A 12,346-nucleotide genomic window follows, 5' to 3' on the forward strand; every position below is an offset into this window, starting at 1 on the left:
CCGAAGGCAGACGCTTAATGACTGAGCCACCCAGGCGCCCCTCAAGTCAGTGTTTTACTTGGTAAACATGTCTGAGACCATGCATCCCTGGCTGCTAAGCACCATGGCGGACAGGGCTAGAAAGGTAACAGCTTTATTTTGAGCAGGGGGCAAAGACAAGGCAGCACTTTACAGCTACATTGTAACTAGATCCTGCATGAGGATGGCTATTTTATTATTTAGCAATATTAAAGTTACAAAAAATTAGGACTTCAGTGACTATATCAGTCAAAGCCCAATTAGAAAAACAGAAACCACTCTAAGAATTTAAAGAAAAGTACAGGGAATTGATTACACAGATGACAGGACTGAGAAGGCAAAGAGAGCATAGGGAGGTAACCCAGGACCAGCAGTAACAGAAAGGAGTAACTGTCCCTAAGCCGAAGGGCAAAAGACTTCTCTAGAGCCCAGGAACCAAGTAGTATGGCAGCAGCTGGAACCTCAGTGAATGTGTCCAATAATTGAAGCAAGAGCCAAGCCAGCCACAGCAGATACTCCACCCAGGAAGAAAAGAAAGTGTCAGGGTTTCTCCCTTCCTTTGGACTGTCAGTCTCCCCAGTGGCTTACACTGCCCAAATCCAAAGGAAAGCCAGCTAAAAGGAGCAAGGGAATCTAAGCACCCCCCCAAGGGAAACTGAGGCCCCTTGGTATACCAAACAGTGCCTAGAATGGTCAAAGAATGGATATGAAGACAAAGAGGTCCAGGACCAAGCAGTACAATGACCTTAACAATATGTAATTATTTAAGAAAATTTAAAGAAAGGGGGAAAAAAAGTACTTTACTAAAGTAAAATGTCTAAAAATCAATAACAGACAAATCCTAACATTTTTTTTTTTTTTTACTCAGTAAATTACTCATTATTTGAGTTTATATATGCATTCTAGATTAAGCAATACACGGGCAGACATCACCTGTACATTCATGGAGCTTACTGTCTAATAAAGGGCATTCCAGAATACATCATCCTTTTAAATAGATATAGAAATATCATAAAATTCAGTGGTTTCCAGTGTCGCCACATAAAAGGTTAAGAATAGAGGGTTATCAGCGCTATTGGAAATTTTCTTTTCTTCTGAGTGCTAATCTGGAAAATGACAGAAACAACTTCACTGACTATACCAAATATGGAAATTTAGGAGGAACAGTCTTTAAGATGCTTGATTTCAAACTAAGAAATACTTTGCTAGGAGTCAGGCAGGGATAGCAAGAGAATCTATGTTTACATGTGCTCATTAATAAATGCCACACAGATTATTAAACAAACAGGAGTTGTCTCATTTTTACATGAAATTTGGTGAAAATTCTGGAAAAGAACGAAGTCATGGTGCCAGCTTAAAGATGAAGCAAGTGTTGTGATTTTCATAAGCTCACCAAATAAATCAGAGGCATCATTATCAGGTCAAGGACTTAACAATGAGTTATGTATTCCTTTCATTAAAAAAGTAAAAAAGAAAAGCCTAGATTAAAAATAATATAATTGGGGTGCCTGGGTGGCTCAGTCGTTAGGCATCTGCCTTCGGCTCAGGTCATGATCCCAGGGTCCTGGGATCGAGCCCCACATCAGGCTCCCTGCTCGGCGGGAAGCCTGCTTCTCCCTCTCCCACTCCCCCTGCTTGTGTTCCCTCTCTCGCTGTGTCTCTCTCTGTCAAATAAATAAATAAAATCTTTAAAAAATATATATAACCATTGTATTAGGAAAAGCCCAGTTCCTCCTGTGTTTTTCCTTCACTCTCACACCCACAGTACTTCTGATGCCAGATGTGTGGGTTTTTTCCCCACACCAAGCAATTCTGCAATAACAGTGTCCTACAATTTAACTCACTTCTGACACTAGCTGCCTGGAGTTAACATCAGATCCCACAGTTAATGGCTCAGTCCTATAAGACTGCCTCCCCCCACCCTTCACATGCCAATTGCAAGTGGTAGGTCCCTAGGTTATACACAACTTCTGTCACTTGACTACAAACTGGAGGTCCCCGTAAACATTCTGAACATTTTGAATTCTGAACCAGGTGAATGCACTGCCTCCTCAATAAATAAATAAAATTAACAGCAACATCAACAATAAAATCCTCTAAATCTTTGCCCTTAGCAAATTTGGCAGGAAACTGATTTCTAAACCAAGTTAATTTCTTCCCCCTCTCTCTAAGAGAGAGAAAAATTCAAGGGAAAAATTCCAATTAGCTCTGATCTGCATATTATTGCCTGAAGTGCTGTTACAACTACAGAGTCACTAGGTTTAAAACTCTAGTAGAATGTTGCCACATAAACATATGGAATTGCACAAAGGAGAAGCAAATACTGAAGACCAGTTACATTCTTAACAATTCTTTGCCCTCGATAAACACACAGACACGTGCGCATGTATCACGCGCGCGCGCACACACAAACACCAGCCATAACATTAAAGTTTCAAGGCAGAGACTGTACTTTTCAGAATTATTTCAAGGTTAACCTGCTGACGGCATGCACAGGGTGAGGCAATTAAGACAAAACACAGATCTATTTGCCAATTTTTCGTGGTAGATCATCTTTTAGTTACTCATTTTAGCATTCCTGAGGAAAAAGAGTGCTGACCACCAGCCAAACAGTGTTTCTCTCAAACCATATTGGAATATTATATAAATGTAAGAAGTTAAAATAATTAAAAGATTCTTAAGGTTGATTAGTCAGCATCATCTAATTAATGAATATCAGCTTTATAACTGCACTGAAAACTATTAAGTAAATGCATGAAATATCTTCATTCAGATCTTTGATATCAAAAATTGGGACATAAAGGTCCAGTCCTATGAAACGGGTAGTGAGAATACTACCCCTCATGCTACCTGCAAACTATCACAATTGAGAGAACTGAAGACAGCTTAAACAGCTAGCATCATTCTTGATTTTCTCTCTCCTTCAGGCTTCACCTCTGCATCTGGATAATGAAGCACACATAGTAAAGTACATTTAATCTAAATGCACGGTTATCTTGGTTCCAGCTAGCAAACATTAGATATTGGTATAGAATAGAGATAGAATGTTAAACGAGACTTGGAGATGGTCCTTTATAGGTCTTCTTTCCAAGCATTAAACTGCACATACATCCAAGAGATCACTGGTGTGACATTCTAGGTAGGGTCACATACCAGCTGTGGGGCTGATCTAGAAATAACCCCAGATCAGTAATGGTTTCAGAAACTATAGACATCAATATTCATTTAGTTTCTCCAAACTTTTCCTGCAATCAAAAGCCCTCAGGAATCATAAAACTAGAGAACCTAATTGGAGCCAGTATTCCAAACTTGCCAAGGTCTTTCCAGACTGAGCACTGACTCAGATGACATCCAGTTACAATTAAGGGACACGATGTTATTGGGGACACACTGATGAAGTTGAATTATGTATTTCTTAGGTCAAGTCTTTGATATTCTGTGATCAATTTCAGAAAAGCAAACTTTTCTGATACAGATGCTAAAAATAGGGGATTTTAATGTTGTTTTGAAGCATTTTGTGTTTTGCCAAAGTTATGTTAACATTTTATTTTATTATTTTATCTTTTTTTAAAGATTTTATTTATTGGGTGCCTGAGTGGCTCAGTCGGTTGAGCGTCTGCCTTCGGCTCGGGTCATGGTCCCGGGATCCTGGGATAGAGTCCCGCATTGGGCTCCCTGCTCTATGGGGAGCCTGCTTCTCCCTCTCCTCCCCACTTGTGCTCTCTCTCACTATCTCTGTCTGTCTCTTGAATAAATAAAATCTAAAAAAAAAAAAAAAAAAGATTTTATTTATTTATTTAACAGAAAGAGAGACAGCGAGAGAGGGAAAACAAGCAGGGGGAGTGGAAGAGGGAGAAGCAGGTTTCCCGCAGAGCAGGGAGCCCGATGTGGGGCTCAATCCCAGGACCCTGAGATCGTGACCTGAGCTGAAGGCAGTCGCTTACCAACTGAGCCACCCAGGTGCCCCTAAGTTAACATTTTAATATCATTAATTTCTGAACATAAAGCACCAGAGGAACCTGAAAGTAATGTAAAAAAAGACAGGCTTAAAAAAAAAAAAGCCAAGAAGAGGGATAAGGGTAGCAGAACAATAAAAATAAAAATAATAATAATAGTAACATAAATAAAAAGAAAAAAACTGGAAGAATATTAAAAAGCAATGTAAGCCACAGTCTCTGACCTCAAAGAGTTTACTTGTTGCTAGAAAAATAGATAAATAAATAGAGAATTAATACAAAACAGTAAATGAAAAGAACACGAATTTTTATAAAATAAAACATTGGGGCGCCTGGGTGGCTCAGTTGGTTAAGCGACTGCCTTCAGCTCAGGTCATGATCCCGGAGTCCTGGGATCGAGTCCCACATCGGGCTCCCTGCTCAGCGGGGGGTCTGCTTCTCCCTCTGCCCTCTTCCCTCTCGTGCTCTCTGTCTCTCATTCTCTCTCTCTCAAATAAAAAAAATAATAAAATCTTTAAAAAAAAAAACAAAACATCAAAACATTGCTATAAGAGGCTACAAAGCATACAGAAGAAATGAAAAGGAAAGATTTGGGAGAAGAGAAGGCTTATTACTTTTTAACAAAAACCTCAAAAAACATACAGCCATTTTCAATGATAAAAACTATTAGATGATTTATAAAAGCAAGAAATATTCCTAACTGACTGAGTTCCCATAATAGAAATGGTATCTTATAGAATATATGTTTCTGATAATCACTAACTGTGGATCTTTGGCCAAGATTCCGAACTTCTCTGGATCTCAGTTCCCTCACTGGTAAATGAGAGGCTTAGACTTCTTTTCATGTCTATTATTTTGATATTGAGCTGTTGAGACTAATAAACATGGTTGCATCTAAAGAAAGGATGATGGAATAACATGATCTGAAGAGGTACATTGTGACTCAGTCCCGCTGTGTTAAATCAAATAAATGAAACACAGGTTCACTTTTTCTAAAGCCTACCAGAGGTTATCAAAGAAATTAGTATAAATAAATGTTAGCAATGATCTATAATTCTGAAACACCAGAAAATTAGAACACTCACTTAAACACAATCTAAAAATCTTAAGTTTTTAAAAAAGTTCACACAGAAGCACAAAGATTCTGCTTATTCTATTTGATTTTAGTTTATTGCTATTACAGTATACACTATATTCAATTTACAACAGAAAAAAATATACAAAAACGTTGTGATTACAAAGTCTTCAAGATCTATCCTATGAGATTACTCAGAGCTGAAACTTCTTTAAAACAAGGACCTATGATTGGGGCGCCTGGGTGGCTCAGATGGCTAAGCGTCTGCCTTCGGCTCAGGTCATGATCCCAGGGTCCTGGGATCGAGCCCCACATCAGGCTCCCTGCCCAGCGGGAAGCCTGCTTCTCCCTCTCCCTCTGCCTCTCCCCCTGTTCATGCTCTCTCTCTCTGTATCTCTGTGTCTCAAATGAATAAATAAAATCTTTAAAAAATAAAAAAATAAATAAATAAAACAAGGACCTATGATTAATCAAGTACAATAGGGAGTGACTAGATTGAGTCCCACTTGCCAGTAACAATGTGTATTATAAAGAAATCCCAATGTATTGATTTAGTCTTCAGAATATTCATTATGGAACAATTATAGCACACTAAAAGTGTTAAGAAAAATAATCTATGAAATGTAGGTACCAAAAGACTATGCAGATTTCTAGTTAATAAAACTTTTCATTTTTCATAACATTGTCTTTCCATGGGAACTACTAAAATTTTCTGTTCTAAAAATGAACATGAGACTTTCAAAAACTAAACCAAACAAAATAAAAACAAATACAATTGTAAATTATGACAAAAGACATTTAGAGATAGGCACAATACTTTATCATATCTACAAAGACTTCTTAATTATAGGTTTTATTTTTCCTACAAGCTGAAGTGATATTATTTTAGCTTTTATTATACCCTATGCATATCATTAATGAAAGTGGGAAAAAACCCTGGAGGCTTACTGCTAGATTAAAATGTACAATTATACAATGAGTATATATCAAAGTATAACATTTATTGTCTGAATTACATAAAATTTTAAATAAATCCTTTTTTAGATATTTTTGTTGTTGTTTTGTTAAGGGGTCTTTGGAGGGGAGGGAGGTTTTCTCTTAAATATTAACATGGAGTTACTATGCTTTGTTATACAGCATAAAATATTTTTCCAAGTTAAAAATGAGTCATATTAAGCAGTGTTAAGAGGTATATAACAAACAAAGGTACTGCAAAGGGCCCATAGCATCAGTGTACTTCATCAACCCAGCATATTCATTCATTAGAGTGGTGCCATCATACACTTGGATAGTAGTGATGTATTGGTTCCTGGTAGATGTATTACTTTTACAGGTCAGACCAGTGTAATATTTTATAAACTACAGTACACAGTGATTTCATTCATTTAGAAATTTCATTTCCTTGTCACAGCCTAAAATGAGTTTTTCTGAACGTTCATAGTAGTTTCATTTTCCGTTTCCAAAATATCTTAACTGGCCAACTAACCAATTGTTTAAATTAGTGTGACTTACATGGGTTTTCTTCAATTTCACATTCTCACTTCCTATCTAGCCATCTTAGGGTTCAGCAAAAAGAAAATTAGTGATAATGCTTTCAATTTAATTAGTATATTACATGCACTGTAATTATTAGCGGGAAATGTTATATTAATGAATGTAAAAGTTAGCAGTAAATTACCTTGTAGCTATTATCAATTTCCCAAGCTACTGCTCCTTAAGATAACCCTCTCCCTATGGTCCTTCCGGTAATTTTTCTTTGCCTGATAAACATGATGATTAAATAGCACACAGAGCAAACCTTTGATACTTTTTAAATTAAATCCATGCCCAGCCTAAGGGCTGTGTCTGATTTCAACTAAATGTGTCAGTTAATCAGATAAAAAATTATCAGTAACTCAAAGAAACAGCAGCCTTAGGCTTCATCAGTGCCAGGGAAAGCTGAACAAAATAAGACATTCAGACAATATCACATTATGTGTAAAGGTTACTGATAAGCCTATAACTAAACAGAACTGCTTACCACTGTAACAATGTCTGTCTGGAAAGAAATGTTATAGTCAACATTCAAATTCCTCTAAAATATTAAAGAAAAAATGTAATTTAGAAAAAAGGCTAGGGATACTTTATCCATACACACAAACACACATGCACACACATACATATGTAAACAAATCCACATAAAGATAGTAAAATTATACAGTGGGTTAGGAAAGTGGAATTCTTAAAACTAGATTCTTGGAGAATTGAAAAAGAACTTATTATAGAATTTATTATTACCACTACTTCTAGGATACTTCAAAAATTATACCAAGTAAACCAAATACTTCATGGTTTGTTAGGGGAAGGTATGTATAAATTCAAGATTATTTATCCACATAGTTCTACCTAGTGTCTACAATGATGAAATTTCACCATTTTTTTTAAAAACCTGCAGTAGTCTAGGGCGCCTGGGTGGCTCAGTCGTTAAGTGTCTGCCTTCGGCTCAGGCCATGGTCCCAGGGTCCTGGGATTGAGCCCCACATCGGGCTCCCTACTCCGCAAGAAGCCTGCTTCTCCCTCTCCCACTCCCCCTGGTGGTGTTCCCTCTCTCACTGTGTCTCTCTGTCAAATAAATAAAATCTTTAAAAAAAAAAAAAACAAAAACCTGCAGTAGTCTAAAACTATAGCAAAATCCTAAATTAATTAAAAAGCAGATCATTTTTAACCTGTAACAATGAGCACCAACAGTCATTTATTTTCAATATTAGCAATTAAAATAATACATATTTATCAGGGTCCTGATTATTTTAATAAGAGGATTTAAAAACTCCTACAATTATTAGAGAGGCTGGCAAACCCTTAAACTTTCACAGTATGATTTTCAAAGCGTTCTCAGATTCCTAATTAAGATTGCTTTAACTATAGAAGGCTATCTTATAAACTGATATATCAGTAACAACTCTAAGAAAGAAGCTAAATCTGAAAAGAATAGAAAATTATCACTGAAAGACATAATGAGCAGTAGCTATGAAAAATCCATTTATAGAGCAGAACAGGAGTCCCAAACCTTCCAACAAAGAAAATTTCAAATTAATACTCCATTATCTTTATTATTCTCTTCTACTATAATCAGATAATGTATTCAACTACAACAAGATTCTCATTCCTCTTTATCAACTGCAACTTTTCAGGAAGGAGACCTATGACAGGAGAACTGGGCCAATTCTAAACAAATACAAGCTGCTAAATATCGAACACTCATACAAATTAAAGTTATCCAACAAAATTTTACACTCACTACCCACATAAAAATATGATTATTATATCTTTAAGTCTGGATTCTCAATACATTGAAACACTTAAAACAGACCCTCTGAAACCACTACTTTAAGAATTATCTAGGAGGGGAGGGGTGAGGATGGGCAAAATAGGGGAAGGGGACGAGGAGGGAGAAACTTCCAGTTATAAACTAAATAAGTCATGGGGATGTAAAGTACAACATAGGGAATAGAGTCAATAATATTGTAATAACTTTGTATGGTGACAGATGGTAACTAACTACACTTACCGTGGTAAGCATTTTGTAATGTACACAACTGTCAAATTTTTATGTTGTACACCTGAAATTAATGTAAGATTGCATTTCAACTATACTTTAATTTAAAAAAAAAAGAAAAAGAATTATCTGAAGTGCAGAGGAAGTGGTTTTGCTTTCCTAACTGCTATAAGCAGCAATGTGACGATGGAAGTCCGTTAAGGACTAAAACTGCTTAAAATTAACACAAGCTATTGCTTCTCCAAGACATCTACACATTTCAGAGTTCACCAAAGAGCAAGTGAAAAATTATCTTAAGGTTACAAGATGAAACTTGAGCTGGTTACCAAGAGGTGACTTGATTTAGATGCTCTCAGCAATCCCCAGGGCTCTCTGGTCTCTTCCCATACCACAGAGTTTGTTAGTGCATGCTCCCTTTGACCTCTGCATGTCTCACGTTAATGGTCACAACACTGTCCCTCTGAATGCTCCACAACTTCAAATCTATGCAAGAGTGTTAATAACTTGTTTAAATAAAAAAGAAATAATGATTTGTAAGTATTAGAAATTCTAACTGAAAAGAAAGTTATCAAAAGCTTTAGTTGAGACTCTATAATTGCAATAGTAGGTCCATCCTCTACAAGAAACTGAAAGGAAAATAAGAATAATGTCATTTATTAAAATAATGTATTTGTTATTGGATTCTAAATACACTTTACTGTTTTTAAATGTATGTTCCTGAATAGTGAAAATGTTAGTAATATTTATTTTGGTATGTGATGACTGATGTAAATCATATTAAACTTTGAAGAAAATAAAATAAAAGTTAATCTTAAATACTTGTCTTTTATAGCAATAATCAAACTTTGCTCCTAGGGTGATTTCAAGCCAATAAGAAGACTTTATAACAATATTACCTAAAAAAAATCTAATATCAGGTAGATAATTATTGGTAGCCCAATATATGCATTTTGTTTTTCACTTCAAAAGTTCAGATAGTTACAGAACATTTGCTTATAGATAATTCTTTCAGGAAATCCTATGTAAGGATGACCTCCATCAGAGACCTGATGATGACTCACATTTAAAACTGAATATAAGCTTCCTGAGACTTAATAAACTAAAATTATTCTGCAGTGATGAGGTGCCAATGAGCAACCACAACAATTAAATCTAAAGGCTAAAGGTTTCTATCCAATAGCAACTACATAAATAGCAATGCCTGTAGAATGCCTGTAAAACCTATAGTAAATATTTTTATTCTTAAACAAAATCTTTAATGTTTAAAGCAAGCACTATCATATTTTATATATACCATTCTAATATTTAACTTAACAATTCCACTAAAATAATGGAATAAGAAAATCTAAACCACTTTATATTTAAGAGTGGGCATTGTCTTTAAGAAAATGTTATTTTTAAGATAAGAAATAAGAATTTGTCCTATTTTTCCCATATGAACCCTATCACTGGTTAACTGCTGGATAACTGAATAATAGGCAAAGGGATGACTCTCTTTATAGAATATTCCAACTAATAAATAAAGAAGGAATGACAGAATCACTAATATCAACATTGTGCAATATCCTTTTAAATAAATAAATCTAAGGAACAATCATCAACAGTTGTTAACACCACAGAAAGAGACATAATTAAACATTATATGTCTCCTGATAGAAGAACATAAAACCATTTGTGAGGTATTCTTAAAAATAAAAAAAATTAAAAAAACAGACAAACCTGATTTTGAAGAGAACCTAAACACAAACCTTTATATTTATGGCCAGTTGATTTTTGACAAACTTTCCAAGGCAATGCAATGGGGAAAAGAATAGGTTTTTAACAAATGGTACTGAGACTACTGGATGTCCATATGCACAGTGATTAATTTGGAAGCTTACCTCAGACCATACACAAAACAATACTAAAAAATACATTTATGTCTCAAACGTAAAGGTAAGAGCTAAAACTATAAAACATTTAGAGGTAAATGCAAGAGGAAATCTCAATGGTCTTAGCTTAAAAAAATGCCAAAAGCAAAATTCATAAGAGAAAAAAACTGCAAATTAGACTTCCTCATATTTTAAATTTTCACACTCAAAAGATGAAAAGATAAGCCATGGACTAAGAGAAAACATTTGCAAACCATATATCTGATAAAAGATTTGTATACACACTTTATAAAGAATTTTTTTCAATTTTATTTTATGTTATATTAATCACCATACATCACTAGTTTTTGATGTAGTGTTCCATGATTCATTGTTTGCATATAACACCCAGTGCTCCATTCAATACATGCCCTCTTTAATACCCATCACCAGGCTAACCCATCCCCCCACCACCCTCCCCTCTAGAACCCTCAGTTTGTTTCTCAGAGTCCATAGTCTCTCATGGTTCATCTCCTCCTCCGATTTCCCCCTCTTCATTTTTCCCTTCCTACTATCTTCTTTTTTTTTTTTTTCAACATATAATGTATTATCTGTTTCAGAGGTACAGGTCTGTGATTCATCAGTGTTACACAATTCACAGCGCTCACCATAGCACATACCCTCCCCAATGTCCATCACCCAGCTACCCCATTTCTCCCACGCCCCACCACTACTGAATGATAAGAATACAAACGACAATATTCTACCGAAGAAGACAAATGAATGGTTACTAAGCATATGAAAAGATGCTCAGCATCTTTAGTCATTAAGGAAATGCATATTAAAACTACAATGAGATTCCAGTCATACCCATTAAAATGTCTACAATCAGAAAGAGAGACAATAACAAGTGGTGAGGAGAATGTGGAGAAACTAAAACCCTTATTCATTGTGGGTAGGGATGTAAAATGGTGCAACCATGTTTGAAAACAATTTGGCAATTCCTTAGAAAGTTGAGCATAAATTTACCCTATATCCAGCAATTCCATATATGGTGTCTATACAAGAGAAATGAAAATATATGTACACAAAATTTATATGTGAATGTTCATAGCACCATTATATATATATATAAGCCCCAAACTGGAAACAATTCATTTTCCATTAATTGTTGAATGGATAAGCAAAATGTGGCATATCTATATAACGGAATGCCATTCTGCAATAAAAAGGAATGAAATAATGCAAATGTACAACATGGATAAACCTAAAAAACATCATGGTAAATGAAAGAAACTGAACACAGAAGACTATATATTAGATTATTTCATTTATATGAAATGTTCAGAAGAGGCAAATTCATAGAGACAGAAAGGAGATTAAAAAAGAAGGTAACAGGAAGGGAAAAATGAAGGGGGGGAAATCGGAGGGGCAGAAGAACCATGAGAGACTACGGACTCTGAGAAACAAACAGAGTTCTAGAGGGGAGGTGGGTGGGGCGATGGGTTGGCCTGGTGATGGGTATTAAAGAGGGCACGTACTGAATGGAGCACTGGGTGTTATATGCAAACAATGAATCATGGAACACTACATCAAAAACTAATGGTGTAATGTATGGTGAGTAACATAACATAATTAAAAAAAAAAAGATTAAGTAGGTTTCCTGGGGCTGAGATATGGGAGCAAAGGCTCCCATACAGAGAAACATGATACAGAGAAACTTGCTGGAATGGAGATGTTCTAAAGCTGGATTATGGTGATGACTGAACAACTCTGCAGATTTACTAAAATCATTATACTATACAGTTATGGATCTTATATTACACAATGGGTGAATTTTATAGCATGTTGTAAATTATGCCTCAATAAAGCTATAAAAAAAATCATCGACAAGGAATAAGGGGTAGGGAGA

The 12,346-nt window shown here is 35.5% G+C and overlaps 1 protein-coding gene and 1 non-coding gene across 2 annotated transcripts in view; both read right to left on the reverse strand.

Moving 5' to 3' along the window:
- DPH6 (diphthamine biosynthesis 6) overlaps nt 1-12,346 on the reverse strand; it is a 165,054-nt gene that overhangs the window by 81,142 nt on the left and 71,566 nt on the right. The window lies entirely within an intron of this gene.
- Nucleotides 68-198, reverse strand: LOC145723633 (small nucleolar RNA SNORA63). Its single transcript, XR_014148872.1, has one exon. It is a non-coding gene; the product is annotated as a small nucleolar RNA SNORA63 (small nucleolar RNA).

This window comes from Leptonychotes weddellii, chromosome 9 (genome assembly GCF_054177405.1).
Source record: "Leptonychotes weddellii isolate Sample4059 chromosome 9, ASM5417740v2, whole genome shotgun sequence".
NCBI lineage: Eukaryota > Metazoa > Chordata > Mammalia > Carnivora > Phocidae > Leptonychotes > Leptonychotes weddellii.